This window comes from Tiliqua scincoides, chromosome 2 (genome assembly GCF_035046505.1).
Source record: "Tiliqua scincoides isolate rTilSci1 chromosome 2, rTilSci1.hap2, whole genome shotgun sequence".
Lineage (NCBI taxonomy): Eukaryota > Metazoa > Chordata > Lepidosauria > Squamata > Scincidae > Tiliqua > Tiliqua scincoides.
The window spans coordinates 93,199,967-93,220,958 of NC_089822.1; positions in this window are offsets into that span (position 1 = coordinate 93,199,967).

A 20,992-nucleotide genomic window follows, 5' to 3' on the forward strand; every position below is an offset into this window, starting at 1 on the left:
AAAGCTTTTCCTTGCTGGGGCACAGGCTACTTCTCAAGAACAAATGTACTCTCCACTTTTTCCTGACGCTCTTTGACATTAAAATGCATTCATTCTGGACAGTTGTCCTCCTCTCACATCTGTGTGACGCATTTTACTTGTTTCCATTTTGCTCCATCTCTTCCAGCAGAAGATGCCAATTAAACTGTCAGAGTTCAAAACAAAAAGTTCAGCATTCAAAACTGGCAGGCTTTCATGGTGTTCTTGAAAGAACATAATTAACCAGCTTCCAAAGAAAACATCGTCACCAAAGATGTGATGCAATATAGTCCTTGAATAAGCAAAGTGCTTCAGAATTCCTGTGCTGTATGAGGGTCTTGTTAATTGCAGGCCTAATGTAAGAAAGTTCTAGGACTCCAGTGACTCCTCATTCAGGGACCTTTTGAAGATTTTCTAATTTTAGTGAATTCTAATTCTAGCAGGTCTATTTTAAACACGCAATGTTCCTTTGGTATCTCCTAAGCTACTATTTTCAGCAGACTTGCTACACCGTATGTGAGACATTCTGGGCTCCTCCTAGATCTGCCATTCACAACCATGAAGGTATAAAATACACTGGGGGGGGGGGGAAACTAAAAAATTATCACCTCCTTAGCTTACATAATACAATTGTTGTGTTAAGTGCAAACTGCCAATTCAACTTGTTCAAGATTGTGAAAGTAGGCAATTTTCACCCATTGTACTGTGGGAAGCTCTCTGTGTTCCTGAGGCACCAGGGCGATCTTCTTCCTTTTAACACTGTGCTCAGTTCCTGACACAAGTCAAGAAGTTAAGGGAGTGATGTCTAATGCCTTAGGTTTAAGAAAAGCTTCCTCACTTTGCCATACTGGGAAGCCATGGGGAAGAGGCATGGGGAAGAGGCAGTCTGCTTCTTCTGCCTTGCTTCTCCCATGGCGGATTGCAGTTACAAAACAAGCCAAATCAAGATACACTGGAGGGATTCCAGGGGGTTCTTCACGTCCCTTCTTTCCCAAATTCATTAAAAAGTGGCCAAGGCAATACTTTGGATCAGCTCTAGGAAGTTTATACCATTTTTTAATTTTTAACTTATAATCCAAAGCATTTTGAATACATTCTTTTGATGTGCTCTTCAGAGCACCCAGTGAAGTCAGTCAGATTATTATTATCCCCATATTGCACAAGGCTGAGACTGAGATCACCTGCCTGAGATCACCTCACGAGTTCAGGGCAGAGGTATGATTTGGACTGTGTATTTCTGGGTGGCTGTACCAGCTGTCCTGTGTTGGTTCGCTTAGACCCCCAATGTCTTGGACATGCATTCCTCTACTTGCTTTAACTGCATTCTAACTGACCCCAATGCCCTTTTCGCAAACCCCTCACACTGAAGGAAAACAGAACAGCGAGAGGGAGAGTTGAAACACCACAGAACAATTGACTCTTTTATTAGAGAAAAATACAGGGAGGATGAAGTAGCATGAGCTAGGGATAAAAGCTGTATGTACTGTACTTATTTTTTTGAACCTCTTTGGAACCAGTTATTATCCCAAAGGCATAGAAGGGTTAATTGAAACGAAAAAGAATTTGCTCTACCTGATGCATGGAGGCAGCAGAAACAAGCTCAAATAAAGATGAGAATTGCTGAGACAAATGGTAAGCAAAAGGGCTGCATGAAATTGGCTGCGGAGGGGTCTGTTCAGGCCTTCCTATCATCTGAGCATGTCACACTGTGCCTAGATGCAATTTGCACTTTTCATAATTAAATGCATTTATCAGAGCAGTGGCTCACTTGTGCTGTGATTCTGGATATTACCATTTTGAAACAAAATCAGTTTAAATGTCACTGGCAATTTTTTTGTCCCCTGCAAATATCATTCCATCGCAATCCAAATGGCTTTTGGTGGAGTTATTTTTCACTACATTTTTGAATAATTGTCAGCCAGGCTTGGTTAAATAACACAGCTGTCAAAAAAGAGATATAAATTATAAAATAAGCACAAGGGGGTATGGAGATTAGAAACCAACCCACAAAAGCCTCTTTTTGTGCTATTGTAGAACATCATTGATTCCCAAAAGATCCTTGATACACTCCGTTTTTACACCAAAGGAGGCATAATTAGGACCCCTTCTGGTGGCTTTAAACCTGGATGCAACTGAAGCTTCAATCCTATCCTCACCTGGAAGTAAGCCCCATTGCCTATAATGGCTTACTTCTAAGCAGATAGGCATAAGATTGGGCTCTGAATCAATGAAGACATAGCCCATTTATGTCCTTATTTCTTTTGCCTGCTTGTTTTTAAAATTTATATGTCATCTTCCTGTAGAACCATTCAGACTTAATAATTAAAATTTCAAAGACAAAGAATGTAAAGCCTATAAAGCAATTAATGTTGTTACTAATAAGTGATATTAATACGAGTCAGTCATTACTATTATTAATTAATTTTACATTTTTAATAAACAAAACACTAACAAGATCAAACCTAAATTTATTCCAAACCCTATTCTTATCCTTTCCTGGATAAGAACAGCCTCAACCATCCTCCTAAGAGACAATTTGCAGCCACTGCAGAGAAGGCTGTGTTTCCCCTTCCAGCTGTATTTGCTTTGAGCAGAGCTACTACAGTGGATGGGGGGGAAGGGACCAATCCTTCAAGATTGGTTTAGTGTCTCCAGGAATTGGCATCAATCCTCAGGAAACTACTGAAAGCAAACCTGGAGATTAACAGCACCTCCAGGAATGTCCATTATTACATCATGTTTGGGGTAAAAAACAACAACAAAAAACCCCTCAGAGTTTTTTGGAGGCAGTCAGAGTTAGCAACCTTAAGTGCATATTGGTGCACATGTAAAATGCACAGAGTGTAAGAGGGCAAGCCTAACCAACTTTCCAGCACCGAAGGGCAATGCAAACCCAAGGTTTGAACAAACATTGCCTAACTTTGAGGAGGCTTCCGTGACTGCCCTGCAACTGCAGGATGCAGCACATGCCCCACTGGCACAGCTATGCCAGTGCTGGAAATTTGGTTAGGATTGCACCCTAAGCTACAGAGGGTTTGAAAGGTCAGGCCAGGAACTAGAATCTCAAAACACATAGAACAAACAAGCCTTGCTGAGAGGGAATCAGCTGGTTTCTGTAAGGGTAAGTCTTGCCTCATGAATCTTATAGAATTCTTTGAAAAGATCAACAGACATGTGGATGCGGGAGAACCCGTGGACATTATATATCTGGACTTTCAGAAGGCATTTGACACAGTCCCTCACCAAAGGCTACTGAAAAAACTCCATAGTCAGGGAATTAGTGGGCAGGTCCTCTTGTGGATTGAGAACTGGTTGAAGACCAGGAAACAGAGTGGGTGTCAATGGGCAATTTTCACAATGGAGAAAGGTGAAAAGCATGTGCCCCAAGGATCTGTCCTGGGACCAGTGATCTTCAACCTCTTCATAAATGACCTGGAGACAGGGTTGAGCTGTGAGGTAGCTAAGTTTGCAGACGACACCAAACTTTTCCGAGTGGTGAAGACCAGAAGTGATTGTGAAGAGCTCCAGAAGGATCTCTCCAAACTGGCAGAATGGGCAGCAAAATAGCAGATGCGTTTCAATGTAAGTAAGTGTAAAGTCATGCACATTGGGGCAAAAAATAAAAACTTCACATATAGGCTGATGGGTTCTGAGCTGTCTGTGACAGATCAGGAGAGAGATCTTGGGGGGGGGGTGGACAGGTCGATGAAAGTGTCGACCCAATGTGCGGCGGCAGTGAAGAAGGCCAATTCTATGCTTGGGATCATCAGGAAGGGTATTGAGAACAAAACGGCTAGTATTATAATGCCATTGTACAAATCTAAGGTAGGGCCACACCTGGAGGACTGTGTCCAGTTCTGGTCGCCGCATCTCAAAAAGGACATAGTGGAAATGGAAAAGGTGCAAAAGAGAGCAACTAAGATGATTACGGGGCTGGGGCACCTTCCTTATGAGGAAAGGCTACGGCGTTTGGGCCTCTTCAGCCTAGAAAAGAGACGCCTGAGGGGGGACATGATTGCGACATACAAAATTATGCAGGGGATGGACAGAGTGGATAGGGAGATGCTCTTTACACTCTCACATAATACCAGAACCAGGGGACATCCACTAAAATTGAGTGTTGGGCGGGTTAGGACAGACAAAAGAAAATATTTCTTTACTCAGCGTGTGGTTGGTCTGTGGAACTCCTTGCCACAGGATGTGGTGCTGGCATCTACCCTAGACGCCTTTAAAAGGGGATTGGACAAGTTTCTGGAGGAAAAATCCATTATGGGGTACAAGCCATGATGTATATGCGCAAACCTCCTGATTTTAGAAATGGGTTATGTCAGAATGCCAGATGCAGGGGAGGGCACCAGGATGAGGTCTCTTGTTATCTGGTGTGCTCCGTGGGGCATTTGGTGGGCCGCTGTGAGATACAGGAAGCTGGACTAGATGGGCCTATGGCCTGATCCAGTGGGGCTGTTCTTATGTTCTTATGTTGACCCAATGTGCAGCGGCAGTAAAGAAGGCCAATTCTATGCTTGGGATCATTAGAAAAAGTATTGAGAACAAAACGGCTAATATTGTAATGCTGTTGTACAAATCGATGGTAATTCCACACCTGGAGTATCGCGTCCAGTTCTGGTCACCACATCTCAAAAAGGACATAGTGGAAATGGAAAAGGTGCAAAAGAGAGCAACTAAGATGATTATTGGGCTGGGGCACCTTCCTTATGAGGAAAGGCTATGGTGTTTGGGCCTCTTTAGCCTAGAAAAGAGATGCCTGAGGGGAGACATGATTGAGACATACAAAATTATGCACGGGAAGGATAAAGTGGATAGAGAGATGCTCTTTACACTCTCACATAACACCAGAACCAGGGGACATTCACTAAAATTGAGTGTTGGAAGAGTTAGGACAGACAAAAGAAAATATTTCTTTACTCAGCATGTGGTTGGTCTGTGGAACTCCCTACCACAGGATGTGGTGATGGCATCTGGCCTAGATGCCTTTAAAAGGGAATTGGACAAGTTTCTGGAGGAAAAATCCATTATGGGTTACAAGCCATGAGGTGTATGTGCAACCTCCTGATTTTAGAAATGGGCTATGTCACAATGCCAGATGTAAGGGAGGGCACCAGGATGCAGGTCTCTTGTTATTTGGTGTGCTCCCTGGGGCATTTGGTGCACCGCTGTGAGATACAGGAAGCTGGACTAGATGGGCCTATGGCCTGATTCAGTGGGGCTGTTCTTATGTTCTTAACTTGAGCTGTGCTCAGAGGATAATCAGAAGCCAGTGTTGTTAAGAAAGCATGGCATGAATCTGCTCTTATCAACTTGCACTGAAAGAGAGAAGAGTCATCACATTTGGTGCCACCAACAACTTTCAGTTGCTTCTCAAAGGCAGCCTTCAGAAAGGTGCATTACAGAATTTAAGAAGACTTGGTTGATGGTTACTAAATCCGGGTTGTCTTGATAAGGCTGCAGTGAGCATATCTTTCTTAAATGATGCTGGGCCCTTTTCAGTGTTGAAGCCTTTAGCAAACATTTGCCTTCCTATGTTTTATTCACCATCACAAAAAGGAGACAAATGTTTCTTCTGAAAAATAAAAGCTGTCTTTTTAAGGCCTCCATATAAGCATATCTTGTGTTCTTTCTACAAGCCACAGTGTGGCAGGGACCATTCACACCTCTGGAGCCCAGCTGATCAAAATACAAACAAGCCAGCTCCCAGGGTTCCATCCCATCCTTGCATCACACTAAACTAATAAAACCCAAGGAACAGAAATACACAAGGGGGACTGGCTCAACTATCAATGGCTTTCCTGTTTTGCAGGAAACAGTAAACTAGCTGTAGACCTGCCCTCTCCAGGAACTCTACACAAACCCTTCCCATTGTAATGCGAAGCACTTCCCTAGTTATAATATGAAGCAAGAATATGGAGGTATTTTCACTGGTTGATATTGAAATGAAGAAAAATTAGTTGGTCATGAGTGCTGGATGGCTTTGCAAAATATGCTCTATGAATATAATCACTGCCCATGATAACAAAAGACAAACAACAAAAGACTTGAGCCCATCTACCCCACCATAATGTCTGACAGTGATCAGTGGGATGTACACAAGCAGAGCATAAAGACAACAGCCTTCTGCCATTGTTTTGTCCCTAGCACCCAATATATTCATTTTTACTGGCTCTGAACATTTTAGCTATCATGGCTAATAGCTAGCAATCAGCTTCTCCTTTGTGACTGTGCCTAACCTCATTTAAAGCCACTACGCCAGTGGCCATCACCCAATCTTGGTGCAGCAAACTGTGTGTGTTCTTTATGAACACATTCAAATATGTGAGCTTTAAAAAAAGGAGCAATGAAATATGCACCCATACCTCTGAAGAAAAACACCAGCATGATTCTAGAATATGCCACTTGCCACTTTTCAAAACAATTACCCATTTGTAGCAAAAGACCTTTAAAAGCTCAAGTGAAACACTTTATTACAAATGTCTGCATTTCCGCTTTGTGTCAAGGCCGCTTGCAGGACAGGAAGAGGAGCTTCTTGACAGGATCTGTGCCAAATCTGCAGCATTTTCAAGATCTGCCCCAAAAAAAAAGAAAAAGGAAAAGAAAGCACAAGTATTATGTGACCCTGACACTTACCCTGTTGTTATAGAACTCCCTATTTATACAGAGTACTAGATATGTGTCTTTTGACCCAGGGTTAATGCTAGGACAACATGAAACCCAGGTATAGTTAAAAAGCCATTTTTGTTTTCTTTCTCTTCCTCCCTGCCTCCATAAAAAACCACTTTGGATGGAATTTTCCAAAGGTGGCCACACCTTTGATGTGTGATGATAATGATAATGATGATATCATCATGACACACATGATGATGATGATAATGATGAAGATTTATATACTGCTTTTCAACAAGCAATAGTTCACATTTACATTGCTAAACAAATAAATAAATGGTTCCCAGTCCCCAGTAGAATCACAATCCAAATAAAAACACAAAAAGAGACACCAGCAACAGCGACTGGAAAAGAAATCTGCTGGGATGAAGTGGGACACTTTTATGCTGAAGTCGTATCTGGATCCAAAAGCCATGGTACAGTTTTCTTGTGTGCAAAAAGACTATAATTGCTCCAATTTGGAGGCCCCACTCTGAATTCTTACTAGTCTGTAATTGGGGGTACATGAGATTCCTGCCATGCAGCGGTATAGCACCTTCACTTGTCGACAGTAACTGTGCCAAACAACTGGCACAAAGAAAGATATTCTGCATATCTCAGTTAGATTTGACAGTACAGGTCATCCCTTGTTATCCACTGGAGTTCTGCTCCTGAACCCCTAGTGGATAAAAAAAAAATCAATTGATAAAAAAACCTGTGGAAAAATAGATTTAAAGACCCAATTCCAGGTTTCTTGCCCCTCCATTGCTCTTAATGGAATAAGGTTGTGCCTCGACATCTGCAGGAGTTTGATTCTGGGACTCCCTGCTGACACCATAAAATGTGTTAAATAATATCGGTTAAAAAAACAAACTGCATCCCTTTACAATTGTGGTTTAAAAACACATTTTCTTGCTGTTACAGAGAGGCAGTCAGCAATTAGAAATTGCCCCTGCCCCTGCCTTTGCCTGGCTCAGTTAAAGAATGGAATGATCACTTCCATGACTGTCTCTCTACAACAGTAAGAAAAGCAGTTTTTTAAACTAAAGGAATACATTTTCTCCCCTTCTTCAGGGATCAGCAAATTCCTTCTCATTTGCAGTGGCCATTTGTGTTGAGTCAAATCCATGTATAAAAAATTTGTGTATAACCAGGTCGGACCTGTATGGCATGGCAAACACACTATTGGGGAACACAACTAGCCTGTACATTATTTCCAACAGAAAAGACTGTTGCCAATGGTTTTAGTGATTTCCAGCTTTGTACATGTACCACTTTTAACACAGTGCAACTGCTCAGCATGTGCCATGGCTGCACATGAGTTAAGGTGCACGTGTTGTGCATGCACTAAGTTTTAGGGTGCAATCTTGAGTTGACTTATTAGGGAGTAAGCCCTATTGAACAGAGTGAGACTTTCTTCCAAGTAAACAGGCTTGCACTGCTAAACTCATTTAATTGTAATTTCCTCTCCCCGAGAAATAAATAAAATACAAATATATTTGTAGTGTCAGTGTGCCCCATAATAGATTCTGACTTTGGTCAGACTTCAGCAGTTTCTCTTTTATGGAAGCATGGAACAGTACACTGAACAAAAAGAGAACATAGTAAGATTAGAACTGCACTGCAACCAATCTGATGATGATGCTTGTCCATGCACTGGCGACATCTTGTTTAGATTACTTTAATGCACTCTATGTGCAGCTGCTCTTGAAGACCATCCAGAAACTTTTTGTACAGAAAGGGAAAAGGCATGGTGATCACGTGTGTTGTTGTGTCATCTGGGCTAGCTGCCAAAGTGTTTCTGTACTAAGCAGCCAATGTGTTTCTGAGTGCAATTTGAGGTGCTGGTGTTAACTGTTGAAGTTCCAAATGGCTTGGGATGAGAGTAACTGAAGAACCACCTTCCCACAAAAGAACCACCCCATCCCTGGTGGAAGGATGCTTGGCAGTGACGTAAGAGAGGGTCTTTCATGCATTGGCACTCAAATTGTGGAACTCCCTGCCCAAGATTGTAAGGCTTGCACCATGTTTGTTGTCATTCTGGCTTCAGCTATAGGACCTTGTTTCATTCAACCTTTGACTTGCGATGCTATGGTTTGAACATCTGGGCTGCTGTTTTCTTCATTCTGTGGTTCTCACTGTTGTTCTGGTTACTGCTACATTTTTTGCTACGCTATTGTGATTTTAGTGTCTTTTATTGCATTCTATTTTTTGAACCTATAATTGTTTTCAAAACCTCTGAGCAATTCTCATTGTATACCGTTCATGACTTGAATTTTGATGATTGCCTGTCTCCTAGTTTCTGTCTCAATCTGACTCCAACATGGCAAAAGATCTGAGCATGAAAATCTCTTACCTGATTCTTCATTTCCAAATTCTGATGCTCCAAATGGAAGCAGTCCTTCTCTGAAATGCCAAGCTTATGAGCAATGAGCTTCCAGTCTCTGTTGCTTGTGGATATCTCTGCAGCTACTATAAAAAGCTGGTGATCATCCAGTCCCTGTTTGTCCTGATCATCTGCAGTAATCTGCAAAACAAAGTGGGTGAGCACTGAAGTAATAACAAAAGCCACAGAAAGAGGAATGATAAAAAGGTTTCTGAGTTCTGAGATGAGCCACTATATTTTTTGCTTTGTGGATGAGCCTCTGTTGCATGCAGTGGCATTTGCCTTGAATCAAAACAGCGTTTCTCAACCAATGGTACTTGTACCACCAGTGGTTCCTCAGGTGGTGTCCGGTAGTATGCAAGGGATCCCCAGACCCCTGACAATGCGACCAGCAATGCTCCACAATAAGCAGGGGTAGGAAGGTCAGCTAAGCAGGCAGAGCTCCAGCGTGCACTTTTCAAGCCCTCCAATCCACCCTGAGCCTCTTACCATGTTTCTTGTGTTGCGTCTTGCCTCCCAATATGGAAGTAACTGGCAGTGACGTCATCGCCAGTTACTTCAGGTGGTACTTTCAGTCGGTGAACTATACACAGTGGTATGGTAGGGGACAAATGTTGAGAAACGCTGAATTAGAACCTTATACTTTCAGGAGATAAGAGTAACAAAGGAAACCATCTTGTTAAACAGAAACTAACAAAAGCAGTTTTGATTTCATCCTTTTTACAGTCCAGTCAATGCAAACTTACAGATAATCATTTCATCTGCTGCCTCCGTTTTGATTATTGATTGATTGTATTGTTATTTTATGATATATTGTCAGTAGCCTTGGTGGTCTCTGTAATGAGACTCAAAAGGTGATCTAGAAATATTTTAAATAAATAAATAGATTATGTTTAAAGATTCCATCAGTAAAAGATTAATAAATAAATGAATGTTGCAGTGCATTATACTGCAGGTATGAAGACTCTGCTAAGATTAGGGCTGTGACAAAAACGTTTTTGTGCATTAGTCATTTTCAAAACCTTTCAGAGAGGCTCAGAAAGATTTGCACTTAATTCCCTGGTGATGTTTGATTTGGCAAAAACCGGTAACCAATCACATGACATGTTCAGTATAGGACAGTATAAGAAATTGTACTTCAATATGTTTTGCTACACTGTTTTGGTCAGTGACTGCTATGAGATTTGAGGAACATCAGTATGCTTTCTGGCCCTCTGCTACTTTTAGATTGTTACATTTCAAGCTGTAGAGTCAGATTAAAATATTTTATATACTCACTCTCACTCTGTGTGTATGTGTGTGTGTGAAATATTTAATACACACACTCTCTCTCTCTCTCTCTCTCTCTCTCTCTCTCTCTCTAACATACACAAAGAACAGAAATGTTAGAGATATAAAAGCTTTATTGCTCCCAAACACATCATTCTGATTTAATTCTGACTAAAGACAGGCCAATAAAAAAAGCCTGCAACAATTCTGAAAAATACCAAGGTAAAGTGATATTTGATAAATATAAGCTTTTCTAATATGTTGTTGGAATACTGGGATAAATATCACAGCAATCTTTAGAGTTATGTTGACTGTACAGCACTCATATCAACCCCTCCTCCACTCCAATACAAATCACCTTCTTTTCTTTCACAATTAATGATTGCTGAAAGATATTACATGATAAAAAAAAGATTTTAAAAAATTAAATAAAAACATATACTTACAGTCATATAAGAAGTTGGAGGCTCACTTAAAGTCAGATTTGGAGGTATTATTGGGAAGTTTAGAATAGATTCCACCATTTCTTGCGGAAGGGTTTGCATCCAGGACACAAACATATCTTCAGAGATATACCCTAATGGTTAGAAGAGTATTATCTTCCAGAATATGGACTGTATTGTGAGGATCAAACAAGCCATGCATACTTTTGATCCTTGTATACTTTGGATTCATACTTTTGATGCTTGCAGACAGTGGCTTAGCTAAGGGAGTGCAGGGGGTAGTAGTTGCACCGGGCATCAAACTTTAGTGGGGCAACAAGCTGAGCTTGACACTAGTGACCAAAACTGTGAAAATCTTGGTATGTATGAATAATACCATCATGTTATATATCACTGGAAAGGTAATTTAATGCAGAATGCTATGCAACAAACCGCACTGGAATATCTGTATGCTATCAAAAGTCATGGCCAATTAACTAGAAAATGAAAACACAACTGTCTTGTGGAACAAAAAGTAGATTTGTTTAACTCCAAACCGACCTATGAGACAGATTGCCTGAGTGCCAATGAGATGTTATTATGATACAGCATGGAACCAATAACTTTTTATTTATTTATTTACATAATTAAATTTGATTTTGTCATACAAATTAATTAAATTTGATTTTGTCATACAAAATCTTTTTTGACACCAGGTAGCAGATATATGCCTTAGCTATGCCATTGACTGGGGGGAGACAGCAGAGCAAGTGAGTGGTGAGCTGCTAGGGCAGCCATTTTCAACCTTTTTCAGTTCGCGGCACACTGACAAGGCACTAAAATTGTCAAGTCACACTACCAGATTTTTTACTTACATTAAATTATTACATTACAGTTAATCTTAAATTAATAAAATTAATACAATTAAATCATTACATGACAAAAAAAATTGACAAGAAGCATGGAAAGTATATGTAGTTTCTGAAAAGGAAGAAAAATTCTATGTTCAAATTCTTATCAAAAGTGCCAGAAAGTGTTGGCAAAGACAGGGCAGGTTGATCACATAGTGGAGGATGTGGGTGAGGGGCAGTGAGGAGACATGATTGAAACAAGTGCAGGATTAAACTGGGGGTGGGGGAGAGAGAGAGAGAGAGAGAGAGAGAGAGAGAGAATGTGAGGCAGTGATTCTGTATCTTTGGAAGGTGCTGACAGGTGAGGGGAGGGACAGTAAGAGAGTTGCTAACTGTGATTGTGAGATTTGGGGGGGGGGAATATTCCTGGGGAAGGGGGTGGGGTGGGGGAGAAGAGAAGAGAGAAGTGCCAATTGCCTGCTTCTGTATTTGAGAAAAAAAAGTGCAACCAAAAGCCCAATCCTATGCATGCCTGCTCAGAAGTAAGCCCCATTATAGTCAATGGGGCTTACTCCCAGGAAAGTGTAGATAGGACTGTGGCCCAGCGCCCTTCCTCTAAAAGCCCCAAAGTGCAGGGAGGGTCGCTTTGGGGAGCTGCAGGCAAACTGGCAAGGACAAGGGACTTTCAGGGACCCTGAAACCTGAGGTTGGGGGCCTCGGCAGACTCACTCGCTATGTACCTGCTTGCTTGCTTCTGGCTCCCTCTTCTCACTCACTCCGCAGCTCCCACCTCCTGGCTCCTCCAGGCTTCTCTTGTTGGCCAGTCAGCATGCAGGCAGGCAACAACCTCCCTTGTGCCCAACCCTGTGCATGTCTACTCAGAAGTAAGCCCCATAGTAGCCAACGGGGCTTACTCCCAAGAAGTGAGGATCAGGTTGCAGCCTGAGTCATGCTCAGTAGCAGGAGCAAACTCCAAGCGGACTCTTCAGCTGCTGCGTAGGATGCAAAGCAGCTGTGACCAGCCCCTTCCCTGGTTGCTCCCTTGCTTGTGCTACCTGCCGTGGGAGGCTCAAAGCAGCCACTTCTCCCGCATGGGAGGCTGCTGCCTGCCTCCTCTGATCCTGCAGCACACCTGGTGTGCCGTGTCACAGTGGTTGAAAACCACTGTGCTAGGGGGAGGAGGTGGGTTCCTCCCAATTTTCACTTTTTTAAAAGCCTAGGCGTGATGTCACTTCCGGTTGTGACATCACTTCCGGGGCAACACTTTGAACTTGGCACCGGGCTACACGATCATTAGCTACGCCACTGCTTGCAGTATACATCTGACCCTTGAATTTTTGTCTTTTTCAACAAATAGCATGGGTGCAAGGTGATGGGCAGCCCAATCCTAAGTCCAGCAGCACCCAGGGCTCTAGTGCCACCAAAATGGCTACTGCTGGAGCCTATGGGTGCCAGACTAGCACTGGGAGTCTCCTCCAGATAAAGGAGCATTTGCTCCCTTATTCCAGGTAATGCAGCTGTGTGCCAATGGGCCTCCTTGGACATGTGCCCATTTTTTAGCAGGCACAGACCTGAGGAGACCGGATTGTGCTGCCTCAGACCGGAAGGGAACTTAGGATTCAGTGGCAAAGGCTGCTGCCATCTTCACCCTCCACCCATGCTTCTCTTGGACCTGATTCTCACCTCCTTCTGCTCTATTCTGTCCACCCCCTGCCTCCTCCCCATCCCAAGATGTCTTACCTTCTGCCAGTACTGGAGGAGCTCTGGCCAGCTGTTCACATGGTGCTGAGGCCCGGAGCCAGCAGCCCTCCTCTTTGGGTGCCGCAGATGTGCCTTAGGGCACGTTTGTGATAACCAGCACCGGAGCTCAGACACCTTAGGATTGGGCCCTTAGTCTGAAACAGTGGTGGAAGGTAGTGGTGAAGGGTAGGAGCCCCTAGCTCCTTTAGCCCCTAGCCCAACTGTATGCCCCACATGCTATTCATAGGTTTTAAAAGCTTCAACCGACTTTTAATATAAGGTTTTTTTTTAAAACTAGAAATATCATGTGGGGCTGTATAAACAAACTCGAAACCATGGCAAGGATTAAGTGCTAAATCCCCTCTGCCTCCCAATGTGGTGTATGCCTCCCTCACTATTTGCTGAAAAAGAGAAAAAATTCAAAGACCACAAGCACACATATCTAATTTGACCCTCTAGGCTGAAACCTATCCTCAAGATACACCAGTATATCTGTATAAATGCTTGTGCAACAACAACCTCACTGATGGTTCATCCACCGATGGACGCACCATGTATACTGGTGCAACGTTGGAAAAATGTCATGCTGACATGTCTGAGGCACCCGTGTAATTCTGCTGGCAGAGAGGACAAAACAGGGAAGAGATGGGAGTGCGAGGTGGGAAGGATTAGGAGGAGTCAACGTATGCCAGATCCTAACCCTCTTCAGATGATTAACATACACCAATCCCAGAAAAACACTACTCCAACAACAGACCTGGAGGAATCCCATAGAGAATGGTGGGGAAGGGAAAAACAGCAGTAAACTGCAACTCCTGTCAACCCTGCCCTACTCTCTCCCAAACCACAGTGCATAGGATGCAAACTACATTTGGCCACTAATCACATCACTCCACCACCACCACCCCGTATAAGACACTCCATACTTTTGTTTGTTTTTTAATAGATACTTGCAAGAACCACAAGATGGTGCTGTGTCACATTCTTTATGAAAAATATATTATTTTTCCAACTTCTCTTTTTTGTTTCCTCTTAGCATAACATCTAACAGGGATCTTATCAATGCTGTTTGGAATCCTGATGCTTCCTCAATAAATCATCTCAAAAAGCCAGCTGATTACCTTGATTGCTTTTATCCACTTCCTTGAGAAAAAGAACAGCAAGCACATTAATGGCACTCAGACTTTCCATAGGGTATAAGTTATGTAACAGGTCTTGGAGTTGTTCCTTGTGGATAGTGCCAGAGAATAAGGTTTGGTATAGTCCTAAATAGTGTTTGAGAAAACAATTATTTTCTAATAGGCACTAGCAATTTTCATGAGGTCAAAATGATTCATGAAAATTTTATTTATTTATTTACAGCATTTTTACTTCACCTTTCTCCAGGAAGGGACCAAAAGTGGCTTACAAAACAAATAAAAAGTACAAATAACAAAATCACAATTAACCCATTTTTGCCCGGCCACATTTGGTCCCTGTTGTGTACATACAACATTGGGCAGAAACAGCTTAAAACAAATTACACTATAAACTAAAAACCTTGAAACATTCTTAAATAACAATCTTAAAACAACAATAAAACAATTACAATAGAGCATAAGAGCAGCAACAAATATGGTATAAAAGAATTGTGAGAATATTCATTTGTTTTCAATCCTGTTTTGTGCAATTCCCCCTCCCCCCCACCACAGTTTCTTCTTTTTTCCAAGTTTAATAACATGGGTGATCCCGTGTCACTATATGTGAGGGTCTCTGGGTCAAGTGAGAGCAAATGAGAGTAATTAATGTAAATAACAGTGTTTGCATAAGATGTACATTTTTGAGCTTGTCAAAAATGCACATGAAAATTTTGTCCTGAATTTTTTTCTGACTAGCTGTTGTGATATAATGCAGGCTAAAAGGATATGAACAAGCATTTTATTTTATTATACTGGCATTTCCAAGCTGCCATCTTGGACCAGAATATAGGCCCACCAAATTCTTTGAACAGAGGCCAGCCAGATGAGAGAGCTTTCTCACAGCAATCCTGGGGGTGCTGATGTTCCACAAATGGATGAACTAACTAGTGTCATGTTTTCACTGGTTAGTTCATCTGTTTATGGACATCCACTTCATTTGCATTTTTGGGCCTTGCTGCATCAGCAGGGCTTCTAGGTTGAGACTTTTATGAACATAAAAAGGAGAATTTTTCCAAAAGCTGCAATATTTCCCTTTTGTGTAACTCTTAACACTGCAGGTGTCTTCTCAGCTTATAACCCCTTGGCTCTCTGGGGCATTCCTTTCTTCCCCATTCTTAAAGCATCAGAACTCCAACCTAATTCATACGAACAGCACACAAGACATTCTGGCTGCAATCCTAATCACACTTTCCTGAGTGTAAGCCCTATTGAACAAAATAGGACTTACTTCTGAGTAGACCTGGTTAGGCTTGTGCCCTAAATGTCTGAACTCTACTGAGTCAGAGCGCAGGTGGGGGCTCACCTGAAAGAATGCTCCTCCAGGGAAAAGCAAAATAAACACACATTAAAAAAGAATAATAAAACAGGAAGTTAGACTCTTCTCCATGTTATCTAGTTTCATTTGTGCAGACATTTTATTTATTTTCAGGTATGGTAGAATATTCAGAGTGCAATCTCAATTTTTCGTTAAGCTAGTGCAGGTCCCCTGCAACGGCCTATGAATGTCACGAACATGCCATAAAGCATGTTCACTACTACTTGTAAGCTGGTTTAGCTGGTGCAAGGGCGTGCACCGGATACATCTCCGGACAGGATAAATTTGCACCAGCTATAGCAGACCAGTGCAGAGGGTGGGAGAGGATGGTGAGAGGGCGGAATGGGAGCTGAGAGGGCAGTCCAGGAGACAGATCAGGCCTGGGAGGGGGATGGGACTGGCTGTGGCAGTGCAGGCTGTATTCTAACCCCTGGCCCAGTCAGCCTTACAAGGGTTGCTTGGATTGTGCCAGCAGTTTTGCTGGCGCAGATCCAAGTAGCTCCATAGGGGTGGCTGCTGAAGTGTTACATGAGGTAAGGGGAAAACATATCCCCTCAGCCTGAGTTGCACTCCAGCCACCTCCTAACCTGCACTGCGTACAGTGTAGGCCACTCAGTCTGCCTGTTCCAGTGCAGGTTAGGACTGGGTTGCCCATCTACTGTCCCTTACAGTCTGAAATATTACATTCTGGGAAAATGGGGTTCTCAGGAGACTATACATGCATGCTCTGGTATCTGAGGGGATTCCGATCCAGAAACCGAAACCTTAGATATGCAGCCCACCCTCCTGAGGCGAGGGGAACTCTGCTCCCTTTGCCTCCAGAGGGTCTTCTGAGTCCAGCAGTGACCATGTGTGTCGGTCCACAACCTCTGCCGGGTTCAGAATGACTGATACAGCAAAAAAAACCCGTGACTTCTGGTTTTACAAAAAAAATGGAAATGATGTTTTTAATGCTTTATAAGGCTTCCCCAGGTCTCCTAATGCCCAACAAGGCATTAATAAAGTCACTTCCAGTTTTCCAAAACAACAGAAGTTGCTTTTTTGGCTATATGAGTCATTCTGAGTCTGTGGCATCTGTTGGGCTCAAAAGATCCTCCAGAGGCGAGGGGAGTAGAGCTTCCCTCGTCTCCAGAGGGGGCGTGTGAGGGGACGCACGGACCCAATTCATGGATAAGCGAAACTGTGGGTATGGAATCCGCTGATATGGGGGTCCCCCATACATGACTGTATTTAATTATGATCATTATAGCTTTAAGGACCTTCCGTGTTCAGAGATGTGGTATTCCCAATTAAGTGATGCTGGGGCCAAACACCAGGGGTGCCTAATTCTGTCTTGACTGACTGCAGTTTCCCAAGGACTTTGATGGACCACTGTTAGAAACATAGTGCTGGTGAGATGGACCATTTGTTATTATATTGATGTAAGATATTGCTGGAATAGAACACAGACAGGAGAGAACCATGTCTAATCAAAAAGGGTCTAAAATCATTTGCTACTGGCACTAATGCAAGTTAAATTTATCTGTTGGAAATAACAGAACAACACATTTTAACAGCCATGCCCCCAGGTACCAATTATACTGAAAAGTCCTGAGCACCCTCTACCCTTACCGTTGTGTTACCAAAATAAAAAAATCCTGCATTTGGGAAATCCATAAATCTTCAGATGTGCATCATTATCATTTTTATGAGTTCAGTGAAATCACAGATGCTATATCCTGCTCATTTGGGATAATTGCATTGTTTGCATGCATCTAGGAAATTAGAATGGAATGAGAGTAATTTATTGATTTAAACAAAAAAGCTTGCTGCTTGGGGGTTAAAACAAACAAAAAAGTATTGGCTGGTTTAAAAGCCAGATGTGACCCAAAAAATTACCAATAATTGGCATTTCTAACTACTATTGATTTGTTCTAAAGCAAAATCAATCTACAAAAAGCTTCCTCTCCATCTACTTATTCAAGGGCTACTTAATCCAGCTAACAGACAGGTTCTCAGACCATTCTGGATGCATAATTAAGCATCTCTTCTTCCCTTGTTTAAAGTTGCCATGACTTCTGCTTGTATAGTACTATCAACACTGGCCAAGTCACAAGTGTAGCTAAGGCCCGCAGATATTGGGGGGGATGGCTGTGGGGACCAGGCTTTTTCAGGGGTGATCCACGCTTCTTCACTGACTGAGAAAAGATATGTGTGATTAAAGGATGTGCTCACACCTCTTCCGTTATGCTAAGGGACTACAATGAAACCCATATAATATGATAACCATACATAAATGTCATTCATGATACAAAGCAAAATAATTACAGTATATCTCCTCCCTCTGAAGGAGCAGGTCCGCAGCTTGGGGGTCCACCTGGATTCGCAGCTGCTCCTGGATTCCGAGGTGGCAGTTGTGGCTAGGGGGGCCTTCACTCACCTTCGGCTGGTGCGCCAGCTGTGGCCGTACTTGGATCGTGCAGACCTGGCCATGGTGATCCATGCCACGGTGACATCGAGGTTAGATAATTATTGTAACGCGCTTTATGTGGGGCTGCCCCTGAAGACGGTTCAGAAACTGCAATTAGTGCAGAATGTGGTGGCCCGTGTGGTCACTGGAGGTAGGTGGTTTGTCAGCCCGCTTCTCCGGGGGCTGCATTAGCTGCCCATTCGTTTCCGGGCCCAATTCAAGGTGCTGGTTTTGACCTTTAAAGCCCTATACTGCTCTGGGCCAGGGTATCTTAGAGATCGCCTACTTCCGTACAATCCGGCTCGTCCTCTTAGGTCATCAGAGAAGGCCTTTTTACAAGTGCCGCCGTCTAAGGAGGTACGTGGGGCAGCGTCAAGAAATAGGGCCTTCTCAGTAGTGGCACCAACGTTATGGAACTCCCTTCCCCTTGATTTGAGAATGGCTCCCTCTCTTGAGACTTTTCGGCGAGGCCTGAAGACCCTTTTGTTTAAACAAGCCTTCTGAGTTCATGGCCTTTTTAACATCTTTTCTATATCTTTTAGTATTTTTACAGGCCTGATTCCTCTATGATTTGCTGCATTTTGCTCTTTTTATCTGACTTTTTATCTGACTACTGTTTTTATGGTATCTGTTAATGTGTTTTAATACGTTTTTATTTGCTGTTAAATTATGTTTTTAATCTGTTTTTAACATGTTGTAAACCGCCCTGGGTCCCTTTGGGGAGAAGGGCGGGATATAAATAAAGTTGTTTATTAATTATTATTATTATTATCTAAAACGGTAAAATCCTGTGGAGACTGGCAAACATCAATAAGCAGCCAAAGGGGGGGGACGACGACTAATTTATGAGGAATTCAACTAGCCTCTGACTGAAATTCCACATTGTCTAAAATTGACTGATGAAACTATTTTGATACTATTCTGTAACTTGTGCCAGTGGAAATGGTCTGATAAATTCTTATTGTGACACAAGCAGTTACACATTTGAATAACTCCTCAGCCTGGGGAAGGGAAGCATTAGTATCTGTCATAGTCCTTAGAGGCTCAGTGGCTATATATTTCCATCGCTATTATTATCTCACATTTGTAAAATCCCAGCAAGTTGCTTTTCACCCTAAGAGAAAAGGCAACAACCACATAATCCTACATCACCTGACTACAAAGATGGTCATAAAGGGGTTTTCATTAGCCCTTGATGCTATCAGGTGTCAAGGGATGTACCAACATTAGCAGCATCCGGACTCTGACCAAGTGACCTAGCTCAGCTGCCAGAAATTAACTCGGTCAGTCATGCACGCAGGTTTACGCATCCGGAACACTGCTTTGGATCCAAGTGTTTCTTTCAGTGAAAGAACATAGAACAGCACATCAGAAGCTATCTCCAGTTTTCTGGAACCAGTGAGATAATACACAAGGCCTTCATGACAGATGGAAGTGGCTATGGTAGCACATCAAGCCTTCAAACCCATGACATTCAAAGGCGGTACCAAAAACCAGCTCTCTTTTCATAATGTGCTCATTATGTTCTATACAACATCCCAGCTGGACCTTGTGTAATTAGACACATTCTGAAACTGTTCTTTCCAATATGATTAGTTGCTATTATTTGGTGGGAGAAGGTCAAGGGATTGGTGACCCTCCTTTGACTTGTTATGTTAGAAAGCTTGTGTGTTCATGTTCGTGTTTGTCCATCAGATAGCTCAGGAATAATAAACACCTGCAGGCTAATGCCCCAGCTTTGGTGGATCAGCAGGAGAAAATCTCTGGAAAATTGCATAGATAGTTAAAATTGCATTAACTGCTGCATTAACACATATATATTTACAAACTATTCTCAATAATTCATTAGTCTAGCACAGGGGTGTCAAATCCATTTCATCCAAAGGGCTGAAGTTAGCATCTATGGTGCCTGTTGATGGCTGGAAGTGCCATCATTCAGCAGGTGAATGACCAGAAATAAACAAATTGTTCTCACCTAGAAACTCATTAACTGCAATGAACTGAGCTGAATTATCATGCAGGCCACCCTTTCAGCAGCACTGCTTCTGCAAAGCAATGTTCCCTCTAATTTTTTCCCTACTATGCAGAGCAGCAAAGGACCTGAGTAGTACATAACTAGTGTCATCTTAAAATGGGCAATGGCCAGTCTGACTTACCTATAATGACCACACCACACACATTCTCCAATCCTTCCATGACCCACACTTACCTTCTAATGCTGCCTCACTCAGAACTCAATCCTATCCAATTTTCCAGCACCGACATAGCTGCGATGCAGCCCCAAGGTAAGGGAGCAAATGTTCTCCTACTTTAAAGAGGCCTCCTTGATTGCCTTCCCATTACAGGATTCAGCGTATGCCCCTTTGGCAAGGCTGCATCAGTGCTGGAAAGCTGGATAGGATTGGGCCCTCAGTCACCCTTCTAAGGCCATAAGTTACTGACTTCCTTAGCAGCACCACTGCTATCCACAATCTGCACACCTTGCCTTGCTCCAGCAGGCACGAGGACGATTAGACAAAGAAAAGAGATACATTGGCCAGCAATGTCTTTCAACTCTTATTGCAACTGAGAGACTTCTGCAGAACCAGGGGGCATCCAGAACCAGGAGACATCCATGAAAATTGAGCGACTGGAGAGTTAGAACAGACAAAAGAAAATATTTCTTTACTCAGAGTGTAATTAGTCTGTGGAACTCCTCGCCACAGGA